The 15,220-nt window shown below is 36.8% G+C and overlaps 1 long non-coding RNA gene across 1 annotated transcript in view; it reads left to right on the top strand.

The window, feature by feature from the left end:
• LOC139083113 (uncharacterized) overlaps nucleotides 1-14,423 on the top strand; it is a 37,517-nt gene extending 23,094 nt beyond the window's left edge. The window contains exons 5-8 of the long non-coding RNA XR_011539681.1: nucleotides 5,020-5,078; nucleotides 7,875-8,034; nucleotides 9,049-9,179; nucleotides 12,463-14,423. This is a non-coding gene — a long non-coding RNA (uncharacterized lncRNA). The remainder of the gene's footprint in view (nucleotides 1-5,019; nucleotides 5,079-7,874; nucleotides 8,035-9,048; nucleotides 9,180-12,462) is intronic.
• The last annotated feature ends 797 nt before the right edge of the window (nucleotides 14,424-15,220 follow it).

Below are 15,220 nucleotides of genomic sequence, written 5' to 3'. Positions count from 1 at the left end.
AGAAGTCCCACCAACCGGGGCTGGCCCAGTGGCACAGTGGTTAAGTTCGCACGTTCCGCGTGTCGGCGGCCCGGGGTTTGCAGGTTCAGATCCCAGGTGCAGACATGGCACCGCTTGGCAAAAACCATGCTGTGGTAGGCATCCCACAGGTAAAGTAGAGGAAGATGGGGATGGATGTTAGCTCAGGGCCAGTCATCCTCATCAAAAATAGGAGGATTGGCAGTAGTTAGCTCAGGGCTAATCTTCCTCAAAAAAAAAACAAACAAAAAAAGTCTCACCAACCAAAGACAAGTACTGTGAAATAGTTTTGCTTTTATTTCCAATCTTTTTCTTTTCTGTGCATATTTTTTAAAGTTTAATTATATTTCTAGTACTTTTCTGGCATTTTTCAAAGGACAAGTTGAATGCTCAGCACTTGAACACTCTGAATGGAACCTCCAGTCTTCGTGCTATTTTTCATCCTGACCTAGAGAGGGTCTTCTAGAGAGGTCTTCTACGGTACCTGCTGCCTAGTGTATTGTGGTTATTTAAGTTTAAGTGAATTAAAGTTAAACAAAATGAAATAGTCAGTTCTTTGGTCACACTAGCCACATTTCAAGCGCTTAAGAGCCATGTGTAGCTAGTGACTGCTACATTGGCAGTGTAGATAACGAATGTTTGCACCATCACTGAAAGTTCTTTTAGACAACACTACTCTAGAATAGGGTTTCTCAACCTTGCCATGATTGACCTTTTGGGTCAAATCTTTCTTTGTTGTGCGGTTAGTAGGGGGCTGTCCCATGAATTGTTGGAGGTTTAGCCCCATCCCTGGCCTCTACCGTTAGGTGATGGCTCCCTACCCTCCAGCTGTGAACATGAAAAGCAACTCCAGACACTGCCACGTGTCCCCTAGGGAACAAAATTGCCCCCATTGAGAGCCACTTCCATAGAGATAACAGCTAAGAAAAATAATATCAATGATAATAGTTATTGAACACTTATGTGTCAAGCTCTAATACATATTGCATAGTAAAATACTTTGTAATTTCATAACAGCCCTATTAGATAAGCGCTACATATTAGCTCTTTTATACAAATAAGGAAACAGACTTATAGAGCAACTTGTTCCATGTCACATAAATAAGGAGGGATAGGATAAAAATTTAAATTCAGGTGTATCATAACTAAAAGCCTAAATACTGAACTAATACACACACTGACATCAAATTTGCACTCTGACAAAATGTTGCAACCAAAGGTAGTCTTTTCTGGCATGAGGCAACATTGTGATGTTTTCTGCTGCCTGTACAATATCTAAAGAAAAGGGGGCTGTGGGGGTGGTAGGATAACATAGTACTGGAAATCAAATGCTGGGAGCTGGTCCATGGGGTAAATACATACTCCCTGCATGACTAGTTTCAAGCTACCAATGTGACATCATGTCAGAACACAGAGTTGGGAAGAGTTGAGTAGCATCACACCATTGTATTGTGTTTGCATCATACGAATACAGTAGGCATAAATAACTTCGAAAGCATGGGTAACGATAAAATGTAAGAAATATGCAATAAGATGTGGTGTGTTGAGAATTTATTACCTTCATTTTTACTGTAATTTATTCATTTATAAGTTTATATAATTTAATTTTTAATAATGGCCATATTTAACAATGGTCTGGCAAAATTCCTAAAAATTTAGCAAATGGCTCTCTTCAGCCAATAGGAGACATATCCAGCACATCTCTGGTGGTTGGTTAATAATTCCACATCAGCAGTTACAGCAGACTCAGAGAGGCTTTCCAGCAGTGATGCCACTGAAGGGGAACAGAATGTGCCACCCCTACGTGTATCTTTGTGGCATAAGGACTATTTTAGACTGATTATTTTTAGGAAACAGCAGACAGGAAAAGCTCTGAAAACTAGAGGTTACCCTTTTGTAAGAGACATTTGCATTTATAAAGGAAATCTCCATTTGTAGGAGTTTCCCTTTCTGTGCCAGAAGAGGATGATGACTGAATGTCTAGAAACTCATCAATGGAGAAAGCAACTGACTTAAATCTGCATGACAACCTTACACTTGTTCACTGTGCTTTGCCTGCTAACCTCTCATAACCAGTTCCTTCTCACCCCACCACCAACATCATTTATTGTCTTTAGCTGGAGATGGTATTTAAGGTGGTGGCTTGGGCCATTTTGGAGAGTTACTCAATTTTTCTGGGAGATATCCAGGGTATGCAGGATGTATACATGTTATTAAACTTCTGTTTTTTTCCCTGTTAATCTGTCTTTTATTACAGAGAGGTCTCAGCCAAGAACATAAAAGGGTAGGAAAAAAATTATTTTTCCTTCTCAATAGCACAAATGTGATAGAGTTGCACTAAGATATTGATCTCCTACATGGTGTGGTAGGGCCTGCAACATTCAGAGCCATCAACCAGTCACCTCTGGCTTGAAGTAGCCTCATTCATTTAGGTATGTCTGCTGGGCAAATGGGGCCATTTCCTATTGTGCCACGACACGAAGGAGACAGAGAAGCACTGCTTTAGAATGCCCACTACCTCCTTTCAAGCTGTTTCTCTCTTGAGCCAGCGTCCAATCATATATTGACTAAAGTTTATCGTTTTCTATATTTTTATGTATATAATAATCTAAAAGTGCAGTCAGACAAATAACCAGCAAATATTAATCACATATCTTGTGCTATAGACTGTGGGAACATTATAAGGAAGAATAAAATTAAATCCCAGCCCTAAAGGAATCCGTAATCTAATTACACAGGTAAGACTAACACTTTGAACAATCACAAAAGCAATAAAAGATAGTAGATGTGTGTAATAAAAGACTAAATGATATAGCACAGACCATAACTGTCATTGAACTTCAGAGAAGGAGTTGAGAAAACAGAAGGAAAGCCATGTGATTTTACCCTCTTGCTTTGCAAATACAGGACTCCTAGTGAATGTTAACCCAAGCGATTATTAACCAGTTGAGTAGAAGTGGGGCACAGTCCAACGATCCTAAATTCCAGGGCATCCACTCAACCCACTCAATAATTGAGCACCTATCATGCCCTGGGCACCGTTTTTAAGGTGACGTCTCCATTAGCAGGTACAGTGCCAAGGGCCCACAAACATGTTTTAAATTCTTTTAAATCAGAAAAAAATGAACTTTTAAGTCAAAGAAAATTTTAGTGTATGATATTAATATATTTGTCTTTATACCAATGCAGTCATGAAATATAATTTTTAATATTTTTTTCAGGCGAAGGGATCCAGGAAGGCAAAAGTACCTCTGGCCCATGAAAGTCATAATAAAGCTCTGACTTTTCTAGGCTTTGGGGAAGGATGAAATGGTGAACAAGGCAGACAAGGTCTGCTTTCAAGGAGGTTTCATTCTCTTAGGGGGAGAGACCATTAATAAGCCAATAAACAAATCAATAAGTGAGATAATTTCAGATAGCAATAAAGGAAAGGCTGTAAGAAAATAAAATGTCATTTGATAGAGTGATGGAGTGGGGGTCTTCCAAAAACGGCCTTTCTGTGGAAGTGATTTGATCATTGAGTTCCGAATGATGAGAAAAAGCCAGTCCAATGTACAGATCTGAAGGAAGAGCTTTCCAGACAGGAAGAACAGCATGGGTAAAGGTGCTGAGTCAGGAATGAGCTTGGTGGAGTGGAGGAGCCAAAAGCTCAGTGGGCTGGAGTATAGAGGGAAAGGGAAGGAGGAGAGCAGAAGAGGTGAAAGTAGTAGGATTGCTAGTCCATGGAGGCTTGAGGCCATTTCAGAGTATTGGATTCTTGGATATTGGAACACAATGAGAAACCGTTGGAGGTATTTCAACAGAGGAAGGACAGGATATAAGACACATTACAATAAGATCAGCGTAGGTTCAGTGTGAAGAATGGTCTGGAAATGGGGGATACCAGTTTGGAAGCTTGTACATTAATGCAGGTGAGCCATGATGATCCTTAGGTCAGGAGGGAAGCATTGGAGATGTAAAGAAAAGGATGGAGCTGGGATGTATTTTGGTTGTAGAGAAGCAGGAATGGATGTTGGGAGTGTGGAAAAGAGAGTATCAAGGATGGACAGAAGTGCTAGAAGTCTTCATGGAAGAGATGATTATGCAATTTGAAGAGTGGGTCATTTCATAAAGAAAATGAAACTTTTTCAGCAACTTGAAAGAGCTTAATTTAGATTATGAGACTACAAAAGGACACCAAAGTTAATGGGATAAAATTATGCATGCCTCAATTATAGTTATTTGTAATATTTTAGTATTTGAAAGCTATTAAAGGAGGAGTAATATTTAGGTTTACATCATTTATGAATCAGAAGATGTATTGCATTATAACAATTTTAATTATTATGCAGTTTATTTTATTGAAAATATTTTGTGGATAAATGAGCCACAAGGAAAAGCCCAATTTTGAATACAAGAGTACTCCAAAACAAGTGGAAATAATATATAATAGAAACAAAAGATAATTTTAATGAGTATTTCATGAAACATTGAATTCATTCTCTGTGTTAAGTATTATAATTTGAATCCATTATGTAAAAATTAAACAAAAGGGAATGGATTAAAAAATGTTTAAATTAATAGAATCTTATATGTGAGGGAACCATGATGTTGAGCATCTTTTCGTGTACCTGTTGGCCATGGAGCAAACAACTTTTCAGAAATGTTAAGACTACTTTAATAGTGTTGGTTTTTACAGAAAAATCAAAGTTATATCTCTATTACATTAAATATTTGGATATATAGAATAATATACTCTGAGAAGTCAGAGAAATCATAGAAGTCAGCCAAGTCAGTGGTTCCCAGACTTTGAGATTTCATGGACCAGTATATTTTCAGAAAAAAAGAAATAAAAATGAGAGACTGGCATGATTGCTAATTTTTCCTTTATTCACATTAGCAGATAAGAATATTAAATAACTACCATCTAATATTGAGTCCTTAAAATAAAAGACATTTTTATGCAAAACCATTATTTTGAAAACCTTACTGCATTGTTCATATTTTTCTATTTTTTGGCAGATTATTGAATGTTTATCATGATCCAGCTGGCAGTTGCTGATGTCCATGCCCATTAACAGGTGAAAATTTATCCAGCGTTCAAATTTCTCAAATAATGGGAAGCTCACCTAAGACAAATCACTGGGTGATTCATCAAATTTAATAATATAGACAACCAGAATAAATTTGCTAATTACAGTAAAATTCATGATAAATTTCTTATGTTTTTAAATTCTTCTTGAAGGCATGGATTCCGTAAAACAGGGATTCCATTAATATAACTTTTGCTTACATAAAACTATAATTATACCAAAAACACATTGTTCTTTTTATTAAAGTGGTTTTAGCAGGATGTCATAGATTATATTATGTTGTGTGTATAACTATATTAGAGTTACACTTAAAAAAATCTGTAGATTTTTCCATATTTGAGATTAGTCTCCCTTTTTTTTTTTTTTTTTTTTTTTTTTTTTTATTTTTTTTATAAAGATTTTATTTTTTCCTTTTTCTCCCCAAAGCCCCCCGGTACATAGTTGTGTATTCTTCGTTGTGGGTTCTTCTAGTTGTGGCATGTGGGACGCTGCCTCAGCGTGGTCTGATGAGCAGTGCCATGTCCGCACCCAGGATTCGAACCAACGAAACACTGGGCCGCCTGCAGCGGAGCGCACGAACTTAACCACTCGGCCACGGGGCCAGCCCCAAGATTAGTCTCCCTTTTGAGCATAGTTTTATTCAATTATTCTTTAACAGACATCAATCCATATTATTCCTTGTCTCCTGGGCTGCCCAAGGCTGACATAACTAATCACTAGTATAGGAGGAGATTTGAGTGGCAAGGAGAGGATGCTCAGAGGGCTAGGAATCAGGGAAAGTAATGAGGGTTAGCCTGGGTGCCACAAAATAAAATGGGAGGTGGCATTTTATCCAAATGTAAGATAAAAAAGAACTGTGCTAACTTGGACAATGGTATTAATAGTTGAACTCTCATGATAAAAGAGAAGAATCAGGCAATAATGAGGTCATGAGAACAGAAGCTTCTGGGAATGACTTTGAAGGGGGCTATTTAATTCCTTCCTGTAATAAGTTCATAACTGAAAAGGAGATTCAGAGCTCTATTTTCTCTCTCTCCTCTCCTTCTTGATGCTTTAACTCCTCAGTCCACTTCAGTCAAGGAAAACGTGTTGGTCTCCTGATATAAATTTGAGAGCTGACGAGGGAGCTTTCATAAACCACAATTGCTCTAAAGAACGTACATGAAAACTTGTAAAATGATAGGCAATTAGAGTAAGAAATACTCCAAAATGTCAAAATTTATTGTCTCTGGGCAGAGGGATTATAAGCACTTTTTATTATTTTCTCTTGTCTTTTCCGTATTTTCCAAATGTTCTACAATGAGCAATAAAAAAATTTTTACATGTGTGGGGGAAAAAACCTAAACCTGCCAGTGTGGACAACTGACGCAGTTGAGGAGAGAATGTTGACAGTGAAAGTAGAATAATTTCCCACAAAATCTTCATATTTTAAGTACTAATGTAATAGCGCCTTAGAATAGAAGGGTGTTGTGGATTACACATGTAAAATATTTACTTTATCAAAGGAAATCTGTGAAGTGATTACATTTAATATGTTTAATCCATGGACCGTGTCTTCTTAGTGACATTGTAAGTCTTAAAAGTGAGGCAATATGAACCATGGTTAGATTTGCTTTGTAAAAGTGAAGGAGGTATTCCAAAGAGAACAATGTGGGAGAAGTCATGATGAAAATGACCTTTTCAGTGATTTCCTTGGAAAGTACAACTCTAGGATGAGTGGAATCATATTAGGGGTATGAGGAGCCATCAAATTTGGGGTGATTGTATGGATAGATCCCCCTGATCCCTGGCAGTGGAGAGCATCTTTCAAGAACTCCTTCAGCCTGAGTGCAGAAGTCCCAGAGGACTCCCTGGCACATGGACCAATGTGGATTATGTTTTGGCCAACTCCCATTGTAACTAGATTGCTGCCTCCTAGAGAGGATAGAATACCCTAGTCATTTGAAAATTAGTGTAGAGACATTTGAACCAATCTTAAAGAGAGATTGAGCTGTATGGAATATTACACAGCTGGTTTCCTCTGGAGCTCTTTGGCTTGTATTCCTTTAAAGCACTATTTTAGATTTAAAGGAAAAATGTCTTTGCCATTGAGTACTCAGGAAAACCCAATACCATGTTTAGATGTAATCTGAACCAGTGTTAAATGAAGGTAGAATTTGAATGACTAATATGATTATAAAAATTTTAAATGGAACTAGCATAAAAAATTCTCTAAGGGCCAGCCCAGTGACGTAGTGGTTAAATTCGCATGCTACACTTCGGCGGCCTGGGGTTTGATGGTTCAGATCCAGGGCGCAGACCTATGCACTGCTTATCAAGCCATGCTGTGGCAGGTGTCCCACATATAAGACAGAGGCAGATGGGGGGCCAGTCTGGTGGTGCAGCAGTTAAGTTCGCATGTCCCAATTCAGTGGCCTGGGGTTCACCAGTTCAGATCCCGGCTGCAGACCTATGCACCGCTCGTCAAGCCATGCTGTGGCAGGCACCCTACATATAAAAAAGTAGAGGAAGATGGGCATGGATGTTAGCTCAGGGCCAGTCTTCCTCAGCAAAAAGAGGAGGATTGGCAGCAGACGTTAGCTCAGGGCTAATCTTCCTCAAAATAAAATTCTTTAATGTCCATCCTTTTTCTTGAAAAGAGTTGATAATTGATGACATGTAATGCCACCACTGAGAAATTAATTGTTTATGTATTTCTTTTTTGGCAAGAAAATTAAGTGTTTATATCAAGCACTTGTCTACACATGAGTCTGTGAAAAGATGACTGGTTTGACTCTTGTTTAGGAAAAAACACAACAGAAACTCGATCTCAAATTTGAAGGCCAGAAAAGATAATCGCACATCAGAAACATGAATGACAATTCTGCACAGAAAAGATTTGTATAACAACCGAACTTGTAGGACTTCACCCCAGATGGCATATCCACAGCCTCACTTCCACATGGTAAGCCAGTGACTTCATCTTCAAGTTGTGCCTGCTCCCCTGTCCTTCTAAGGACTGTGCTAGATGGGAATTTAAAAGTCCAGGGTTATTACATCATCAACTCATAAGATGTCAGAACTGAGAGAGTCTTTAGAGAGCCTCTAATCCAACTTCCTTGTTTTAATTTTTTTCATTTTCCTTATTTTGATGAGGAACATCAAAGAGAGAAAAAAAACTTGAGAAATTCCCCTAGGTCCCAGAGAAAGCCAATTTGCTAATTATGTAATGGTAACTTATGTGGTTTAATTGTTTTTATGACAACACTCATGTCTCTCCCTCCTCATTCACTGAGTTTCCTTCTTCTTTGGAGACCACCATGGTTAGGGTAAAATACTGAGGTAATTACAGTGTGTCTATCCACAGACCCATCCTGACTGCTGACCAGTTCCAAAAATTCACGTATTCTTTACCTCTGAGTTCTAGCCTAGAGAGCATCCATTCTCAACATCCTTTCTCTAAGATAAACATGGGTGTTCATATGCATATACATGACACACTCCTGGCCGTGGGCTCAATTCCCAATGGCCTGGAACTGCACTGCTTTCCCCTCTCCTTAAGAAAGCACAATTGACTACAAAAATGACCTTCTTTATGAAGAAAATCTTAAATCTACTCAAAATTATTTTCAGTTAAATCATTCACGTTTTTCACGCTTTATTTCTGGCCACACCTCCAAACTGGTCATGACTGTGAGCATTGATATTCCCATTGAGAAGTGTTGTTTTGTGAAGCTACTTTATTTGATTTAATCCCTTGCACAATCTTATGTGGAAGGTACTAATTTTATCTCCATTTCATGCATGAGAAATCTGAGGCTCCGAGAAGTTAAGTAACTTTACCAAAGTCCCACTGACCAATAAAGGAAAAGCCAGTATCCTAACCCTGGTGTTACTGCCTCTAAAGTACATGACTTTCTCCTATGCTATCATGCCTTCTTTAAGAATTGAATCTCAATTACGCCCTTCTTTCCTGAAGCCACGGTGTTGGCTGGGTGACTCCACGCTTAGGTGGGATAAGAAGCTGCACATATGGCAGAGCACCCGACTCCCAGGGAAATGTAACTTCTACCCTGTCTTCTCTACAATATTTCATCCCTCTCCCTAGAGGTAACTATTTTTATTTTATTACCATTTCAATTAAAACATATATGTATAAGCAAATGCATGTGTTCCTCTCCCTGAATTTCATAAACAGTAGTATAATATAGTACTACGCACTTTGTTCCCCTTTACTTTTTTACTTAGTCATACTTCCTGGAAATTGCTCCAAAGACATATGTAGACATATTCTCTATTCCTTTTACAACCCCATGGCACTCTACTGGTTGCTTGTACTACAGTTCATTTAGACATTAGCCAGCTCCATTGGATAGACATTTGGGTTGTTTTCAGTCTTATTTTGTTTCAAATCCTATTGCCAAGAATAGATAGCCTTATGTATTTTTTGTGTACATCTTTTTGTATTTTTGTCGTGTATTTTTAGGATAGAGTCATGGAAATATTATCACTAGGAAGGCAATTGCATATTTAATTTTGCTGCATACATATTATTAAATTCTATTCTATAATGGTTGTATTAGTTTACAATCCCAATCAGCAATTCAAGAGTGTTTTGCCTCCACAGCTTTGCTAACAAAATATTTGTCAAATTTGGATTTATATTAAACTGATAAGTGAGAAAGAGATATCACAGTGCAGTTTCATTTTGCATTTTTCTTCTTATGAACAAATTTGAGTACCTTCTCATATGGTTAAAAATTACTGTTTCTCTTTTTGTGCAATATTTATTCATTTCTCCAGCCTATGTTTCTACTAGTGGTTTTTTTCTTCTCAATTTTTAAGAGTTCTTTATATTTTAAGGACATAAACTTTTTTTCTGTGATAGACGTTGTAGATACTTTTCTCAGTCTGTCATTTGGAATTTTAGTTTTGTTGCCTGAAATTGTTTGCTGTGGAATTCTTATTATAATCAATGCCCCATCATCAGGAAAGACTACAGAGTAAGCGGTTTGAGAAGTAAATGTGTTTGAAAAGCATTATTAATATATTGTGAATTTTTGGAAATATATAGTTACTGTAAGTCAATGAAGACATCCACAAATAAGAAGCAAGATCTTTACAGAAAAAAAAAAAACCCTGTAAAAATATATAAGGGTGTAAGAAATATCTAAATAAATGGGAAGAGATATTATACTATTGGATGAAAATATTCAATGTAAATATGTCAATTCTCCCACCAAATAAATAGGAATTAATCAATCTGAAGATGAGAGAATAATAAAAAGTTGAAGAAAAATAAGCAGAGACTCAGGGATTTGTAGAGCAATACTAAATGTCCTACCATATGTGCAGTTGGAATCTCAGAATCAGAAGAGGGTAAGATTGAGCCAGAAAATAAAATACTTTGGAAAATAATGGCTGAAAACATAGCAAATTTCATGAAACGCACCCCCCCACACACACACACACAAAAAAAACACCTTGATTTATAGATCTGAGGAACTCACCAAACTCCAAGTAGGATAAATATAAGGAAAATCATGCCTATGTACATTGTAGTCAAACTGCTAAAAAGTGAAGATGAAGAGAAAATCATGAAAACTAAAGAGAAAAAAGATACATTATGTAACAAGGAACAGGATAAGAATTATGGCAACTTCTTTTCAGAGACAATGGAGATGAAAGGAAAATTCTGAAAGTGTTGAAAGAAAAAAAATTGTTTACCCAGAATCCTATAAAATAAAAATACTTTCAGATAAATGAAACCTGAGAAAATTCATTGATGGCAGAAATCCTTAAAATAGAAAACATGCAATGAATAAAATTTACAAAGTCAAAAGTTAGTTACTTGAGTAGACTAATAAAATTAACAAATCTCCTAGTAAAAATAATAACATAGAGGAGAAGAATACAAATTATCAAAATAAAAGATTGAAGAGGGGACCCAGTCTAGCAGCATATTGGTTAGGTTCACACATTCTGCTATGGCGGCCTGGGTTCACAGGTTTAGATCCCCGGCATGGACCTACACACTGCTCACAAAGCCATGCTATGCTGGCTTCCCACATACAAAATAGAGGAAGATTAGCATAGGTGTTAGCTCAGTGACAATCTTCCTCAAGCAAAAAGAGGAATATTGGCAACAGATGTTAGCTCAGGGCCAATCTTCCTCATCAAAAAAAAAAAAAAAATGAGAGGCATTATCACTACAGACCTTAAAAGAATAGTAAGGGAGTATTATAACCACATTTATGCCAATTAATACAACAACTTTGGTAAAACAAAGACAAATTCCTTGAAAAACAAAATTTACCAAAATGAACTCAAGAAAAAATAGAAAATCTGAATAAATTTATGTTTATTAACAAAATTGAAATTTTAATAAAAAAAATTTCCCACAAAGAAAACTCTATGCTCAGATGGTTTCGCTGGTGAATGTTATCAAACATTCAAGAAAGAATGAATATCAATATTACACAAATTCTTTCAGAAAATAGAAGAGGAGGGAACAGTTTTCAATAATTTTTATGAGGCCAGGCTAACAATGATAACAAAACTTACAAAGACAATCAAGAAAATAAAGTTACAGACCAATAACTCTCATAAGCATAGACCAAATCCTCAACAATATTAGTAGATAAAATCCAGCAATATATAAACAAGGACAATACCACATGACCAAGTCAAGTTTATCCCAGGAATTCAAGATTGGTTCATCGTTCAAATCTCAATGTAACTCACTACAGTAAAAAAATAAAAGAGAAACATGTTATCATCTCAATAGATGCAAAAAAGCATTTGACAAAATTCAAAATCCGTGTATGGTAAAAGTTCTGAGGAAAATAAGAGTAGAAGGAAACTGCCTAATGTTGATAAAAGACATTGATGAAAATTCTGCAGCTAACTTTGTACTTAATGGTGACACTCGAAATTCTATCTCCCTAAGATTAGGAACAACGAAAGGATGCCCTCTCTAACTATTTTCATTCAATATTTTACTGGCTATTCCAGCCATTGTAATAAGGCAAGAGAAATAAATAAGAAGTATACACATCGAAAGGGAAGAAATAAAACTGTATTTATTCACAGAATGGCTAATAGAAATCCCAAGGACACTAAAAAACTGTTAGAATAATAAATGAATTTGCAATAATAATAAACGAATTGCAAGATACAAGTTTCAACACACAAAACCACCAATCCAATCTCTGTATCTATGTGTTTGTTTGTTGCTGTTGTTGTTTTTATCTTCTACTTACAAGTGAAATCATACAGTATTTGACTTTCTCCATCTGACTTATTTCACTTAGCATAATACCCTCAAGGTCCACCCATGTTGTCAGAAATGGCGAGATTTCATCTTTTTTTTTCTTTTAATTTTTTTTTTTAGGAAGATTAGCCCTGAGCTAACATCTGCTGCCAATCCTCCTCTTTTTGCTGAGGAAGAGTGGCCCTGAGCTAACATCCGTGCCCATCTTCCTCTACTTCATATATGGGACACCTGCCACAGCATGGCTTGCCAAGTGGTTCCATGTCCACACCCGGGATCCTAACTGGTGAACCCTGGGCCACTGAAGCAGAACATGTGAACTTAACCGTTGTGCCACCGGACTGGCCCTAAGATTTCATCTTTTTTTTATGGCTGAGTAGTATTCCATTGTGTATATGTACCACATCTTCTTTATCCATTCATCCATTGATGGGTGCTTAGGTTGTTTCCAGGTCTTGGCTGTTGTGAATAATGCTGCAGTGAACATAGGGGTACAAATGTCTTTTTGCATTTGTGTTTTTGTGTTCTTTGGATAAAAGCCCAGAAGTGGAATAGCTGGATCATATGATTGTTCTATTCTTAATTTTTTGAGGAATCTAGATGTTGTTTACCATAGTGCTAATGCTCAGTACCTAACGGTTACTGTAAATATTCAATAAGATTACCTTTTGACCTTGTAGGGAAAAGAAGTTAATCTTGTCAATTTGTTGTTTTCTTGTTTAACTTGAGGGGTGACTCAAGGGTCACAAGGATTTATAAGCTTGTCTTACAGAGAAAGAGAATGGCTTCAAGGATCACCAGATAGCCAGCCCCCAGCTGCCATTGACACCCAGAAGTCAGATTGCCCAGGGGCTTATCATAAGTGAAAGAAATGTGGATTACCCCTTTGTTTCTCTGAAACTCCTCCTGACACATCCCTTAGCTCTATATTCTTCTCTTGTTAAGGCGGATTTGAGAGATGCTCCCACCTTTTCATTTTGGCCTGTTTGAATAAACCTTTCTCCATTTTCAAGCACCCATGTCTCAGTGATTGGCTTACTGCACATGGTGCACACAAACTTGGGATTAAGAGGTTCCATATTAGTGGCTGCACCAGTTTGCATTCCTACCAGCAGTGTCTGAGGGTTCCCTTTTCTACACATCCTCTCCAATGCTTGTTATTTCTTGTCTTATTAATTACCAGCCATTCTGACAGGCATGAGGTGATATCTCATTGTAGTTTTGATTTGTATTTCCCTAATAATTAATGAAGTTGGACATCATTTCATGTGCCTGTCTTGAATGATTTGCACTACTAAAACCTCTTGTACTCAGTAAACGATTTAGAAGTTGTGAAAACATTAAATTGACCCATCAATTTCTGTTCTCCCTCCTTTGCTGAATGACACTGTCATAGGTTTGCTGTTCTCTGTTAGCTCTGAGCTAAAACTCAGAAGGAAGTAATGTGCCAAGAACTGTGATTAGTGATTCAAGCAAAGAGGCTGCTATTGTCAAACATTTCTTCCTTGACTGGGAAAGATGAGAAGTCAATTCTGTCTAGGTGATCGCTCTAATGATACTGCCCTGGATAGTGAAAAATAATCTTTTATTTGGAATTAGAACATCTACCAATATTAACAGGAGCCAGATATCTTTCTAGGACAGAACGTTGGAGCGACTTTGATCCAGCAACATTATTACTTGTGCAGATGTTGACAACACAGTCAAAGCTGCCAGGCATTTACGAAAATCAAAATCAATTGAGTACTAAATCAAGAGCCCAGCAAGGCTTTACTGCAATGGATGATTTCTTTCAATTAGCTGTAACCATTTTGTGAATACAAAAGGTGATTATCTTTGCTCATGGAAGACAAATCCCTATTGCAAAAGGACAAGAAATCTTCCCCCTTTTGACTGTGACACCAATCAATTCTAATGTGAACTGTAATTCTTCAGTGCCCTGCAATTTTCCTAAAAGCTTCCAGATTGGAAACTGCTGCTCAAACTGACAGCTTCTTTCTCTCTCTGTATATTTGCACAGCAGGCAGATGTAGAAGTGACAGAAATGTGTCCTGTTTCATTACTTAATCTTTTCACTGGCTATGATGCTAAAAGATTCTCTCTCTTTGTTGTACAACTGAAGAAAGGGCTTCTTGGCTGTCATGGTTACAATATGTCAGTGCAGGAATTTTAAATTGAAAAATGTTGTAGCTGTTGAGAACTTTTCTGCACTCTCTAATGTTTTCCCTGTCATTGATAACTCTGCAGAGAGGAGTCTCTGTCTATTTCAAAGTGTCTATGCCAGTTTTCTTAAAGTGACTATGAAGTCGGATGATCAAGAGAGGTATAAAATTTGATAGTTTGAGAATGAACTGTCTTTATTGGTTCTCTTCAGCAAGTACCACGTTTTTGTGTTATTCTTCAGAAAATATTAAATATTTCAGCAAAACAGAGAGCTCAATTAATACACAATCGTCATTATTTTAAATCCTAATATTCTTTACAGAAGTGTAGCATTCACTGAAATGGTGCACTCTAGGCACTGTTAACCAATTTGTCCCCTCAGTTTTTATATGAGAATATTTCTTAGATAACAGGTGCTTTCCTCACTTATTATCTAGAATTCAATGAAGTTCATCTACATGGAGTGTTTAACAAATTTAAAAACACAATCAATTTTGTTATGATTAGTCCAATTATATTTCTGTTCAGGTGAAAACTTCTGACTTAATTCATTTGAAAGCATACATTAGGCCAAAATTTATTTAAATATTTCTGAAAGGTTATGCTTATTCCATCACCTATGACTTAGTATTAAGCATCTATAAACTCCTATTAAACAATCACAATAGTTTTTCAAACTTTTAGTACTCCCCATCATGTCCCTTTGAAAATGATC

This window comes from Equus przewalskii, chromosome 4, assembly GCF_037783145.1.
Source record: "Equus przewalskii isolate Varuska chromosome 4, EquPr2, whole genome shotgun sequence".
NCBI lineage: Eukaryota > Metazoa > Chordata > Mammalia > Perissodactyla > Equidae > Equus > Equus przewalskii.
This window is presented reverse-complemented; position numbering and strand designations above follow the sequence as displayed.